Raw genomic sequence first — 15,611 nt, forward strand, 5'->3', positions numbered from 1 at the left:
ATTTGCAGCGTTGTGGAAGGGGTGTGTCTGCCATTATACTTAATATTCTACAAATCGATGTTGTCTTTCAGCAGGAGAGCGTCTGCTATTGTTATCAATACTCTCCACATCGACTTTGACTGGCAATAGGAATGGGATGCTTCTCCAACTCCTTTGTAACTGGCATTAGTAAGGAGGGACTACCATTGTCATGAATAATTCCATTCTCGATTTGACTGGCAGAACCCAAAGAGCATGCAATTTTTGTTCAAAACTCCCCTAACCGATTGTGTTTGGGAGTAGGCTAGAGTGCCCGCCATTTTAAACAAATTTATCCATCTAAAATGTGACTGGCATTAGGCATAGTGGCCTGCTATTATAATGGAAAGTCACCAACTCGGTGTGACTGACATTAAGAAAAGGGGCTTGTCATTATAATGGTAACAGTACAACTCAATTTTGACTGGCAGTAGGGAAGATGCCTGCTATTATAATAAAATCTCCTCAACTGTAATCTGTAATCTGTCTAACATTGTAACGAAAACTCCCAAAATCGATTGTGACCACGCAGTAGGTATTCGGGTCTGCCATTATAATGAATACTTCCCTACTGAATTGTGAATGGCAGTAGGCAAGTGAGCCTTCCGTTATCATCACAATTTCACAACTCGCACTTTATATTGGAAACTGTGCATGGGAACCTACCCCTGCTGTTTCTGGATAACGCTAAGCGCCATGCAATTTAGAAAAAAAACATCTTATTCACTGGATGTACACAAATTTACTTCGATACCCGTATACAATGAATGTAGAATACCGTAGCGAAGCACGGGTAAATTTGCTAGTTTACTAATAAATCTGCAGGCTATTCCTTTCGGACTTTGGAAAAACCATAGAGACAATCTTCCTTTAGAAATATCTCTTTAAAAACTAGGCGCAAAGCACAGAAAATAGAGGTAGGCCTATAAGCTTTGTTTTGTTTTCTTTCTACAATAACAATATAATCATAAACAACTGAACATGCTAGTGAAAGTGAGAAACGTACAGTATTTGCATTCGAATAATATGGTCACTTGCTTTTGTGTGTTCAGTACTATTGAATGCGAAATGGATACATGTAGTAAAAGTTATTAAATGCAAGCATTTGAAATATATTTTTAAGGTAAGACTGTGTGTGGGTTAGGAAGTCAAAGTTGAAGATCCTGTATAAATTAAATAAAACAAAGATATTCGTAAATCATATTCAGGGCTTAATAAAGTTTTCGAGGAGGTGTACTGAGAATATGAAACGGTGCTGGAAGAGGACTTAAATGAAAAACGATCATCTTGAATTATTCATGAATCAAACTGCAAACAACTGTAACGTGGGCACAATTTATGATACATTCTGAGCATTAAAATTATTTACCGTGACTTAATACTCCCCAAAATAAGTTTTGTTAGCATTTGGTTTTAAACTACATATACAACTTGTGCTTGTTTTACCCTGATAGAAGAAAGCTCATTAGTTTTGTTCTAGCGAGCTTTAGTTTCGGCTCATCAATTTTGATAAGCTCGAGGGTAACCACACAGGGGGCTTGGTGAGTTCATTGTTAAAGGCTTAGAACCCCGGCTTATATGTGATCTTTGTGTGAGGAGACGAAAACGTCATTTGGAGCATGGCGTAGAGATGTAGTTAACGGATTATATTTCTGGATCATAATCTTACATTCGTAGACCATTATCTCATTACCTAACACATAGCGATACAAGTAAATTTTGATTAATTATAAGAAGGTTGATAGAAATACAGTACATATGTGTATTAAATGTATATAATTTCTAGGTGATATAAGAAAATCGTTATTTTTGTAGAAACTTACTGTCAAAAGGAGAATATCGTCCTCGGGATCTCAACATGGAGAAACCTTTGTTCGGTAACTACTCACGCTGACACATTCTATGTTTAGGTAACAATATTAATTAAACCTTATCAGTACGTCATCCTAAAGATTATCGATTACCCTGTATGTGGAAGAATAGATTAGAACATAGCGACTGGCAATCACAGAGCATAAATGGCATCACATAAAGAGTATTTCATTATGATTTTTAACAATAATAATAACAACAATAATAATAATCATAATAATAATTTTAATTTAATTTCGTGTGGCTACTTCTAGCCGAGTGCAGCCCTTGTAAGCCCTCCGATGAGGGTGGGCGGCATCTGCCATGTGTAGGTAACTGCCTGTTATTGTGGTGGAGGATAGTGTTACAGTATGTGTGGTGTGTGAGTTGCAGGGATGTTGCGGACAGCACAAACACCCAGCCCCCGGGCCACTGGAATTAACCAATGAAGGTTAAAATCCCCGACCCGGCCGGGAATCGAACCCGGGACCCTCTGAACCGAAGGCCAGTACGCTGACCATTCAGCCAACGAGTCGGATAATAATAATAATAATTATTACTTTCGGCCCTTCGATGAATAGTCAGTTTATTAGCATTCGGTTCAGAGGGCCCCGGGTTCAATTCCTTTTCGGGCCGAGGATTTTAACTGCATAAGAATAAATCCTCTAGCTTGGGAATGCAGTGTTGACGTTCGTCTTAATACAAATACGAATACAAGTACAATGCACCACACTACCAAACACAACAGAAACACGCAATAATGAATAGATCAGGAAGGACAACTGGCCGTAAAAGCGTGGAAATCGACATCAAGTACCGTCTTCAATAATTTGGGAAAACACAGGAAGACTACTATAACTAAAACAACTCCCCTTGTAGTTAATCTACCCTTCTTGCTATTATTTTGCGCCCCATCTAGCTCCACTACTTGAAACCTTATGCAGCAATGATAAATTTAGTCTTCGCGATTGGCACCCCATTCTGAACAATTAAATTGGTACTAACTGTGTCCAATCAGCTCCCAGCTACTGCCTATAAGAAGGCTATCCAGTTAAATAGTGGCCATCTTCTGCTCTATCCTCTCTTCGCGTGGTACAGAATAATTGGGGCGCACGGTTCCAAAATCCGCCTTATCCATTTTTTTAAAACGAAAATTGAGTTCTTAGCTTATCTCTATAACTCATGTGATTTAGCATGTTTTTCAACAAGAAAACTGTTCCTAAACCCGCTTTGTCCCCTGTACCTGGCGGTAAACCTCCACGACGCAAGTTCAAATATTGCGCCAATTGAAACTCCTCTACAGGAGAAACTCTGAACTTTAAAAAACGGAATCAACTCAACTGTTTATCAGAAGATGTCTCTGGGTGTTTTGATTTGCTTTCGTTGATCAAGAAGTGTGGACATTCTCTAACAGATGTCTCTACTAAAAACTATGATTATGCACTCAGGTGCGAAGGAATGAACTTTCTTGGAGAAATTTTGTATTCATAAGTTTTGTCTTTACTAAATTCTGTTCTTGCATTTGAGGGTTGGCAATATTAAGCTTCCTTTCCGCCTGTTTTGAATTTAACCAATCCTAAATTTCTGTAATTAATTTCCCACCAATAAGGTGTTTCTTCATCGATTTGTGTATAACTTTTTGCTGTTAGCCAATAAACTTTTGTGGGCGGGTCTTAATCATTCATGAAAGGTCTCGAATTTTCCGCGAGGGTATAAAACTGCTGATTTTCTTGTCTCCGGGCCACTTCAACAACATCTTGCTTAGTGTATAGAAGCATAGCAGGGGGCGGGTAGCGCCTCTTTCTTCGGGCAGCAGCTCTTCAACAAGGTAATGGCCGATTAACATCTTTCTTTCCTCTTTGCTAGCTCAGCAGTTTAACTCGCGGGGAAGGTTCGAAACCTTTAATATGTAACCTATCTCTTTAAAATGTAAATCCCTTTTCAGTCTATGTAAAAACTACAAATTTCTTCAACTGTAAATCGGGGATAGAGAGTGCTTTACCCTCTCGAGCTCCCCTTCATTTCGAAGTTGAGGTGACTCCATTTTCATAACCATTTCTTCCCTTCCTTAATGTGTTAAAGTTTTCTCATACGAATCACCTCCCTAGCTTGGGATTAGCCCCGGTGTAATCGGCCGAGAGCCACTTAGGTTTAAAATGTGTATTTAGGAGTGCAAGTTCACGCCTCCAGTCCTCACTGTACTTTGGGCCAGTAACTTACCCTGTTGTTTTTCCTTCATTGTGAAGGCCCTGTAGGTTGGGTACAAGTTACCCCTGTTTCTTTATAAGTTATGCCTTGATGGCAGCTTAGTGTAATAGTCTGTTATGGCCTTTATAGGCTCGAAGGATCGAGAGCGGGTCAGCTCTTTATGGCGTTGTGGTAAAAGTGCCTCAGAGAGGCTTGAGATGTGAAGTTGGGAGCAAGTGCTCCATGTAATGAGGGGTTTACTGCCCTTTGGTAATTTGTGGTTGTGAGCTGAGAGCTCAGAATTTGGAGCTCGTAGCCCAGAATTTGTAATATCCTCTTATCGTGTGCTGTCGTTTGTAAAGTTGCATTGTACCTGATTTTTCTTTGTTATTTCACCTAGTGAAAATTGTTAAATCTTGTTATCAGCTGAAAATGTAACCTTTATTTAAATTTTAAAATTCATCTTCCGGACTTGTAGTTAGACCCATTCCAGCCCGCACCTTCTTTCACCTCTGCCTTCCACGGATAACTTCGTAACATCCCCAAGAAAATGTAACACAAATTCAGATGACGTTTCCAAAACCCGCTTTATCCTAAGACATTGTTTCCAAAATCCGCCTTATCCAAACATGGGGCACCTTAACTGGAACGTATCTCAAATAATAATCTATGAAGCAAGCAATAATATTCGCGATAATTTCACGTTAGTTTACTAATAATACCGAGCTCGATAGCTGCAGTCGCTTAAGTGCAGCCAGTATCCAGTAATCGGGAGATAGTGGGTTCGAGCCCCACTGTCGGCAGCCCTGAAGATGGTTTTCCGTGGTTTTCCATTTTCACACCAGGCAAATGCCGGGGCTGTACCATCACTGGCTTTCGTATTTATGATTATTTCAAAGAGCATAAATAATAAAAGAATGTCGATTATAATGTCAATTAATGACAAAAATTATCAATATAACGTTTAATCTACGTGTGCTAACCCTGCCCTTATCACGATGACGGTTCTAAAACTATCCTTATCCAACGTTGAGTTTCCAAAACGCGCCTTATCCCTTCTTAATTTGTAAACATCTTCATTATATGTCACGAATTGTATGTAGCTCTTCAATTATATCAATACATGTAAGTACGTTGATATAATAAACATGAATAAATACTTTTATTCTACTGAAGATGAGCATGAAACGTTATTTTTAACTCCTGAAAAATTTGCTAAAATTCATAAGGCTGGTTGCTTGCAAGGCAAGGGCTATCGGGTTATCTTCAACCTATAAAATCATGAACTATCGTCTACACTCCTCTCTGGCTGAGAGAGATATTTTATTAATTTTTAAATTGTAATTGTACTATTGCTAGAGGGTTTCCTTAACTCGATTATGTAGGGAATTTAGCGAATAATGGGCCTAGTAGCAATCCACTTTATGCGATCTCACAATTTTGGGATAATGTAGAGATCTTTTATAAATTAGGACATTGGAATTATTTACCCTCTGTATTCCTCCTCCTTTTTCTCTTTCTCTTACTGCGGCTAGGTATTTACTAAATGTATTCCATTATTAACCGTTTCGGATTTTAAATTCCTTTCTGCTAGTCACAGGGTGGGTCAGGTTTATCCCCTATTTTAATTGGGAACTTGTACCCTAGTGGAATGTTTTCTTGTGCCAATATTTAGGAAACCCTCGCCTGTTGTTATTCTTGGCCTTTTCTAAATTTAGCCTTCTTTTTGGAATTTGGTGTGTTCACCTTGAGGCCACTTGAGTAGTATGGATTCGATCCCCTGTATTTTATAATTACAGTTGAACCCCGTTTATCCGAAATCAAGGGGGCGGAGCCACTTCGGTTGACGCGTGTTTTCAAATGGCATATGGTGAATATTTTCGAAAGTTAAATGTTGAAATAAAAGTGCATAAACTTTGTGAAGCAAAGGTGCATACTCTATATTAACATTAGAATGTTTACATAATGTAACTCATTGTATAAAATCAGTGATTTTCTTCTGAATTTTCTTGGTGCAGCTATGTCGCACCACTGTTTAATCAACAATACATCAGCTGCTGTAGATTCATTGCTTTGTTCAATAAAGCGCAAAGCATTCTGAAGTAATTAAACATTTTTTTACTACTGAACTGAATACTGTATACAGTAATTTTATTACAGTACTGCAAATAAAGCGTGTCGTACTGTATTTTAATAAAAAATCAAAATCAATCTTACCTCCAATGCATTAAATCTGTTGTATGTCCGGCGCTCCCTTCTCGCTCCGCCAGCCAGCTACACGCGCGCCAAGTGTCATTCTTCTAGCCTCGACGCGCAGCCCTCAGTGCGCGTGCCTGAACCATCGTGTGTGTACTATAAAGAGGAACTCCCAGCCTGTCCAGATGCCCACTTGCCCCGGTGTCCAGCTCCAGAATACACCCTACGTCGAGCACGGAGGCTACTCCTCTTGAAAATGTGCTTCGGCCAGGTGGACTGAATTTCTGGCAGTACGAGGTCTCACCTCTGGTCACCGCTCCTCTTATTCCGCTGCCCATATCCAGTCATACTATTACATACCGTCATATTTCCTTAATTAATGCAAGTTCCCTTAGTTTCGCTAAGTAAGAATTCTTCCAACATTGAACTTGCTTTTATGAACTCAGCAAGGAAGGACTTTCCAAAACATTTATGTCAGTACTTCTGATAGTTTTCGACTATCAACTTTTCATATCACAAGGACTATCTTTTCGAGATAGAAGTGGATGTAAATACTGTAAACTTGTATATAGTGTACAGAAGATAGACTCTTTCTCAAGATTCCTAATTCATTTTGCTTCAAGTTAAATTTCAGTTTTATTTGTGTAAATAGTGTATTTTGCATTTGAAGTGAATAATAAAGTTGTGTTTTGTAAATCTCAACCTTGGTTACAACAAAATCCATCATCTAATGTAACTCGATTCTCAGAACTGCTATTGTCAAAGTCGGAGTCATCTGCATAATCTTCATGAATAATAATAATAATCATAATAATAATAATAATAATAATAATAATAATAATAATAATAATAATAATAATAATACGTTCCACTAGCTACTTTTGTCGGTTTTCGGAGAATCCAAGGTGCCGGAAGTTTGTTCCTCAGGATTTATTTAACGTGCCAATAAATCTACCGACACTAGGCTGTCGTATTTGAGCACCTTCAAATACCACCGGACTGAGCCAGGTTCGAACCTGCCAAGTTGGGGTCAGAAGGCCAGCTCCTTAACAGCCTGAACCACTCAGCCTCCTGTATTGCGTGCCCAATCTTGTTTCAGGCTATGTAATACTCGTACCCTCTGTGAGGTAGGCCTAAGTGAAAGATTAATCTAACTTGCGAAAAGGAAATGGAACCGCAATTCTGCGCGCACTCATTCACCTTAGAAATCTGAGTGTTCTGAGAGAAAAAGTCTTGATAATTACTTCTTAAAATCTATTAAGAATTAATAGATTTTCTAGCATTGTTAATTGTCGAGTTCTTTTTATGCATTTGTTAATAACTTAATAACTTAATAACTTTTCAAACAAAATGAAAGTGGAAAAAGGGTCATAAAATTATTTCGAAACTTGAGGAGTTTCTTCTCTTAAATCCTGAAGACTTTGATGAAATCCCTGCTGGGAAGTATGTAACTTAGGGAATAAGGAGTGTTCACCGTCTATTAATTTCCTTTCAACTCGGCATGGGGGTGACAATGATTTTCTAAAATTATTCTAAAATATTTTGGTACTTAATATGTCGCCCTCTAGTCACCCCTCTGTAGTATAGGCTTAGCCTCTGTAACTTCGGGCCGTAAGAACATGGAGGATTTTAAGTGTATTTCAAAAGGAATGTCAGTGTTTCGACCCCTAGCATTTTGTTAAGGCCGTCCCAAAACCTTTTCTTTTGTACTTCTAGGCCATTTAGAATGGGCATTCAGTGCTCTTGCTGGAATGACAGTAAACACAGTTTTTGAAGTCTACCTGGTGTGAATTTGGAAAAAATAATTGGTGCCTCAAAGAAGTTGGATGGCATTAATGTTCGAATCTCAAAGTACTGTACCATGTAAGTGACTGAAGCAAATATGCTCTTAAATAATGTACCTTTAGAGATGAAATAAAATGGCGTATGGCTTTTAGTGCCAGGAGTGTCCGAGGACAAGTTTGGCTCGCCAGGTGTATATCTTTTGATTTGACTCCCGTAGACGTCGTGATGAGGATGAAATGGTGATGAAGACGACACATACATCCAGCCCTCGTGCCAGCGAAATTAACCAATTATGGTTAAAATTCCAGACCCTGCCGGTAATCGAACCCGGTACGCCTGTGACCAAAGGCCAGCACGCTAACCATTTTGCCATGGAGCCGGACACCTTCAGAGCTAGCATGTTCATTCATTTGTAAAATAGTGTATTGAAAATCTTCTCAATTGTACCTGATTTTTGACTTTTAAGTCATTCTTGTTATCAGAGTTGTCGAGCTCATCGTTATTTCATTTAACTGTTGTTTGTTGTTGTTCATTCAGATTCTTCTTCTTCCTCTTATTCTTCTTCTTCTTAATCTGTTTACCCTCGAGGGTCGGTTTTTCTCTCGGACTCAGCGAGGGATTCCAACTCTACCGCCTCAAGGGCAGTGTCCTGGAGTTTCAGACTTTTGGGTCGGGGGATACAACTGGGGAGAATGACCAGTACCTCGCCCAGACAGCCTCACCTGCTATGCTGAAGAGGGGCCTTGTGGAGGGATGAGAAGATTGGATGGGATAGGCCAGGAAGAGGGAAGGAAGCGGCCGTGGCCTTAAGTGAGGTACCATCCCGGCATTTGCCTGGAGGAGAAGTAGGAAACCACGGAAAACCACTTCCAGGATGGATGAGGTGGGAATCGAACCCACCTCTACTCATTTGATCTCCCGAGGCTGAGTGGACCCCGTTCCAGCCCTCACACCACTTTTCAAATTTCGTAGCAGAGCCGGGAATCGAACCCGGGCCTCCGGGGGTGGCAGCTAATCACGCTAACCACTACACCACAGAGGCGGACTGTTCATTCAGATTATCTTATAAAATTTTAAAATGAAAAAAGGAAAGAAGTAAAATTTCAAAATTTAGTGCTTTAATTTATACTTTGAACGTTTCTCAGTCCAGCCATTCAATCCATCACCTTCGTACACCTCTGTAAACCACGGAAATCCCATAATAATAATAATGAAAATGAAAATTTTCATTTATATAAGCATTACGGCATCATAGTAAATGCTTGATTTATTACCGAACAAATATTTGCTACTAATATCACCTAAAAACTTCTTGTGTGTTTATTTGTAACATCACATATTTTAATCGAAAGCGACTTTCAACCTATTAGGTCGTGTTACGTACATTTAGTACGTGTTGAAGAGATGTTAAGTACAGAACAAACAGAACATCTCTTCAACAGTACTAAATGTACGTAACACGACCTCATAGGTTGAAAGTCGCTTTTGATTACAATGTCGTCGTGAAAATTCGATATTCAATCACATATTTTCATTTGTTTATGATTTCCGTTCATTTTAGTAACATCTCAGAGGAATCTTAGAAGAGTAGCAGAAATTTCACGTTTATACCGACGTATTAGTTTCTATTTGCCGCACGATTTTATAGCCTTTACCTAAATCATCACAAGAACGTTAATTTATTTCTGGAGAATTTTTATCACAGGGATCCCGGGTTCGATTTCCGGTAGTGTCGGGAATTTTACTACTCATTGGTTAATTTCATTGGCACGGGGCTAGGTGTATGCGTCGTCTTTATCATAATTTCATCCTCATCACGACGCGCAGGTCGCCTACGGGAGTCAAATCAAAAGACCTGCACCTGAAGAGCCGAACATGTCCTCGGACACTCGCGGCACTAAAAGCCATGCGCCATTTTAGTTAATTCTGATTCGTTAATGTTTCATGTTCCATTAATTTAAAAAAATGCTGAACGGCAACTTGTAATGTCCCTGAGCCGTATTTTATTTAAAAAACTATGTATTGTTTGCCTTTTAATTTTAAGAAGTCGTACAAAAAGAAAGAACACTTTATATTATACAAGTTCTTCGCAGGTGGACTTTTCTATAGATATGATGATGATGATGATGATGATAATAATAATAATAATAATAATAATAATAATAATAATCCCGTGTGGGGATTTTGCCCGTTACCTCCATCGGGCGCGTCCCATTGGAATTGGGGAAGCTCGCTGGCTCTGCCGCCAGCAGAGTCAGAGGGTAGTAGGGAAATAAACTACCACCGTGAAAAAGAAACTGGTCCCTTGCCAGGGTTACGGCGAAGACTGGTAAATGACCAGAAGCCAGAAAACATCTTGAGGCAACCTCTAGGGCTAACAACCCTAGTTGTAAAAGGATGGGTACCCGTCCAAAGCAAAGTCAAGCCAAAAAGCTTGATGGCACAACATTTCAAGAAACATACCCCAGGGGGTAAATCTTCGGATAAATCCCTCGTCGTGAACGCCACGGCGACGAGTCTCGTTCGGATTCTGGGGGAGACTCGACATCATGCAAGAGACGAGTCGGAGCGTCTCGGTGTACCCGAAGAATCAAAAAGATCCTTAATCGGTTGCAAATTTCGAACCTGTGAATGACAGATTGTCTATACTCACAATTAAATGCGCGAACAAGAACTACGCCCTAGTTAACGCACATGCTCCTACAAACGATAAGAACAAGTCTGATCCAGACCAAGTTGATAATTTCTGGGACCTACTGGATGAAAAATTGAACAAAATCCCTAAACAACATGTCAATCTTCTTTTGGGTGACTTCAATGCCCAACTAGGTCGTGAGCAGAAGTACAAGAAAGTTATAGGAAATTACCCTGCTCACAAAAGAACCAATCCCAACGGCAAAAGACTGGTGACCATTTGCGAAAATCGCAACCTGCAGGTCATGTCGACCCACTTTCGCCATCTACCCAGAAAGCAAATGACTTGGCGTTCTGCCGTCCAAGCTCTCGGAGAGTTCCAAATTGATCATGTTGCGATCTCCAGGAGAAACAGCCCTGAGATTATGAATGTCAAGGTAAAGAAAGGCATCAATGTGGCCTCAGATCATTATATGTCTCTTATCAAATTCAAACCAATTCCCGCAAACACAAGGAAGACAACCAAACAGATCACACGCTTCGACAATGATAAACTTCGGGAAAGGGTCGAGGAGTTCCAGGAGAAGGCTAGACCAAATGACTGTTACTTTAACAACGCCAAAAGTCTCCTTGTTGAGGCCGCCAAAGACGTTGCAGAAATCAAGAGAAGCAAAAAGCATGCCTGGTGGAATGGTACCTGCGAATCAGTCCTCCTTGAAAGACTCAATGCGTGGAAACAGTACAACTCTACGAAATCAGAAAATGATTGGGAAACCTACAAAACCCTACGTGCCCAAGCAGCTAGGGTGTTCAGAACTGAGAAACGTAAATACGAAAAATCTCTCACTGAAAAGATAGAACAAAACTTTAGGAAGAATGAAAGCAGAGAGTACTACAGAGCCTTCAAACGCAAACTCACTGGCTATAAACCACCATCTCTATGCTTTGAGCGAAAGGACGGCACACTGGCGACGTCAAATGAAGAAAATTGCAGCATTCTGGCAGATTACTTCAAGAATTTACTTAATTGCTCTAAACCGCAAAGCGCCATTGAGACCAAGAAACCCTTACTCAGGTACCCAGATTCCAGACCACCCGACAGAGATGAAATCAAGCGCCACATTGCCCGTCTCAAAAATAACAAAGCGCCGGGGGAAGACTCAGTAGTAGCAGAACTATGGAAATATGCCCCAGAAGAATCACTTGATATTTTGAAAAGGCAAATAGAAGAAATTTGGAACAAGGAGACCCTACCCGAAGATTGGAAAATAGCTTTGATCCATCCATTACACAAAAAAGGCAGCATAAAGAACATCAACAACTACAGAGGAATATCTTTGCTACCCGTGACTTACAAAATTCTATCACTTGCCATCCTGGAGCGTTTGGAAGCACAAGTAGAACATCAAATAGGTGAATACCATGGAGGGTTCAGAAAAGGTCGCTCAACAGCTGAACAGATCCAAAATCTCAAAACGATCATCAGATATTGTACACTAAGGTCCAAGCAGTATGTGTCTGTCTTTGTGGACTTTAAGAAAGCGTACGACTCCAATGACCGGGAAGTCCTGCTAAACATCTTAAATGAATTTGGAGTTGATTTGAAACTGCCGGCATTAATTAGAGCCACCCTGACCGATACAAAATCCAAGGTGAAGTTCCACGGATGTCTCTCACATTCCTTTGACATCAAAACAGGAGTCCGACAAGGTGATGGGCTATCCCGGCTGCTCTTCAACTGTGTTCTTGAAAAGATCATCAGAACCTGGCGGGTGAGATTACAGGAAACCAACCTCAGTCCATTGAGAATAGGAACCAAATCCACGGGGATCGCAACAGACTGCTTAGCATTTGCCGATGATATTGCTGTTCTCTCAACCGACATAGAAACCGCTAGAGCTCAAGTTGAAATTTTAAAGGAAATTGCCGAACAAACTGGTTTGCAGATATCGTTTGAGAAAAAAGAAGTAATGACTAACATCAAAGAGGCTCCACCAAAACTCCATACAAAATACGGGGACATCACCCTAGTGGACAAATTCAAATACCTGGGTGAGATCATCATGAAAAATGGACTGGACAATGAAACACTTCAGGAGCGAGTACGCAAACTGGAAATAGCCTACCAAACATCCCGCACAATCTACAACAAAAAATGCCTTTCCCAAAACACCAAGATACGTCACTATGAAACAGTTCTGAAGCCAGTAGTTCTGTATGCAGCCGAAACCCTGTCTCTAAATGCCAACAAAGGACTCCTTGAAGAACTGGAGAAAAGAGAACGCAAAATTGTGAGAGGAGTCTTGGGATCAAAGTACAGAAATGGAATCCATCAAAAGAGATCCAACAAGGAAGTCTACAGAAAAATAGAGAAAATTACCGACACAATCAGAAAAAGACGGGCATGATTTTACGGTCATCTGAAAAGAATGGACAGAAAAAAGTTAACTAAAGAAATCTTTCACTTTTTTGATTCAAATCCCAAAACCACAATTCCCTGGTTTAGAAATACCAAAGAAGACCTGCAAATGCTACATATCTCAGCTGAAGACGCCTTTAACAGAGATCTCTTCCGCAAGAAAATATTGACGAACGGGCTAAACCGAGACGAGCAACCGAAGAGAATACACGGTGCCCCTTGGACAGAGGAGCGTAAGCAGGCCCACTCACAAAAAATGAGGGAAATTTGGGTTCTAAAGAAGGCCAAGTTCAGTGTCAAATGCAACAAGACTTAACGTGGTCCTTGATGGCCCCATCGAATTATATAATAATAATAATAATAATAATAATAATAATAATAGTAATAATAATAATAATAATAGACTATTCTGAGTGGTCATTTATCTCCAAATGTCACTGAGGCTAATAATGGTAAAGATCTCGATTTTTTCTTTCGCTATGTATGTAACGTTCAATTCATACATACAGGTTCTCAGCGTCGATGGTATAGAAAAGGGACAGGACTCTTGAAGTATTGGCTTTAGTTTTAATTAACATAAAGTCTTGGCATTTAGTGTGAAAAGGGCACAACAGGAAACTATCTTCTCGTCTGCCTATAGTGGGCTTCGAACCCATCATCTCCCGGATGCTTGCATGTACACGATCCACACTGCATAGTCAACTCGCTCGGTCATAATTCCAACGCTAGGCCAGTAACAATGAATTAGAGACAGTCTCCTGGAGGCTTCAACTTCTCAAAATAATCCTTCATCATATACGGTCTCGACTCAGCATATTTCATAACAAATTTTTAGAAAAGGAAATGGAAACAAAATGAGTTCTGGTTGAAAATTAATTTAATAATTAAATGATGGAATTGGTTCACACGGGTCCGTTTTCAGTGCCCAGCTGTGTCTGGTTAACTCTTTGAACTCAGGGAGTGAATGTTGTGTTCGTCTTAAACATGCGTAACTTCATTACACTGTGTGAAACTAAAATCATTACATATGGTAGTAAACAAGACGACATCATACACAATGAGTTTCATTTACATTTGTTAAAATACAAATTGACGCTGGCTGTATGGTCGAACAAGACCGATAGTCAAAAATTAATAAAATACTGCAGATAGGAAGTGGCGACGGGACTTCCTGTCTTCGGGCTACATTAGAGGATATAAGGGAACTCACAAGGTTACTAAAACATTTTGTTTGTATAACGCGGAGAAGATCATGTGTCATATTTCGTGCATTGGCTGTTGGAATGTAAGGACTCTATGTAGAAACCCTGCCAAGCAAACAGCAAAGAAATTATTTTCCAACAGCTGATATTATAAATTATGTGCTAGAGCTACTACAAATGGACATTTATTTTCAATAGTGGCATTCTTGACGGGAAGGATTAAATTTTCTTCGGCTGTTCTTTAGTAAATATTATCAGGCTGGTTAAAATGTAAAATGTTTACTTGCTAACAAAGAGCACTCGTGCTGGGATATTGGCGGATTCACCTACTTCAGGAGGGTCCAAACACGGCAAGGAGAGAGTAAGTGTACTTCGACCGATAAAGGATGAAGTATTGTTCTAATGTTGAATGTTTTTGACAATCGACAATAGTGCACATCAGGCTTGTTTTTAAAAAGGGAAATTTCCTTTATCCCTCACTTTGGTATAACATATAAAAATATACAAATAATAAAAGCATATTGCGAAGAAAAGAAAGAAGGATAGAGGGATGACATAGAACAATACAAATATGTGAGTTACGAATTTTATAAAATTAGCGGATCGAGGATCAAGCCAGGACCAACCACGTGAAATACCATTTGCGCTAATCCTTAGAATACGGCAGATAACGTAATGTTGACCACCTGTCAGAACCACTCAAACATGTTTATATGCAGAGCCAGTAATTAATATGAATGATTTGGCTGCGGACTACGTGTATCATATAGATTTTTAAATGATATAAAATATAATATTTTACAGAATACCAAAATCGCAAAAGAGATTTCAACGACTTCGTTTAAATTAATTCAAATATATGTTTGGTATATTAACCAGTTTTGAAAAAAAATGGTGCTGCAGATTTAAAAGCGCATGTGAAATATCTTACCTAATGAGAAGCGAGAAGCTAGTGTTTGGAACTTAATAAGTTACTGACATCTGGTGGCGAGATTTACAATGCAAAAGTAAGGTGACTAAATCGTGGTCAAAAGTTATCATTTTTTTTTAATCTGCAAATTTTTACAGTAGTTACGAGTGTGAATAGTTAGCACACTCCACCTGGTTATCATACCTGGCATTTCAAACTGACATGACCAATATTTGAACGACTTGAACCTGGTAATACGAGGCAGGGAGAAAGTTATTAATCATACATTCATGGCAACTAAATCAGTTCCACTGAATATGAACAACTAAAAACAAGCCTCAAAATTGCATTATAGAAAAAAATCTGTTCAGATGGGTCACAGACAATGCTTAGGCGGGATGGACATGGC

General features: G+C 39.5%; 1 protein-coding gene across 1 annotated transcript in view; it reads right to left on the reverse strand.

Annotated features, from left to right (window-relative positions):
* nAChRbeta1 (nicotinic acetylcholine receptor beta1) overlaps positions 1–15,611 on the reverse strand; it is a 933,151-nt gene that overhangs the window by 375,759 nt on the left and 541,781 nt on the right. The window lies entirely within an intron of this gene.

The sequence above is a fragment of the Anabrus simplex genome, chromosome 4 (assembly GCF_040414725.1).
Source record: "Anabrus simplex isolate iqAnaSimp1 chromosome 4, ASM4041472v1, whole genome shotgun sequence".
NCBI lineage: Eukaryota > Metazoa > Arthropoda > Insecta > Orthoptera > Tettigoniidae > Anabrus > Anabrus simplex.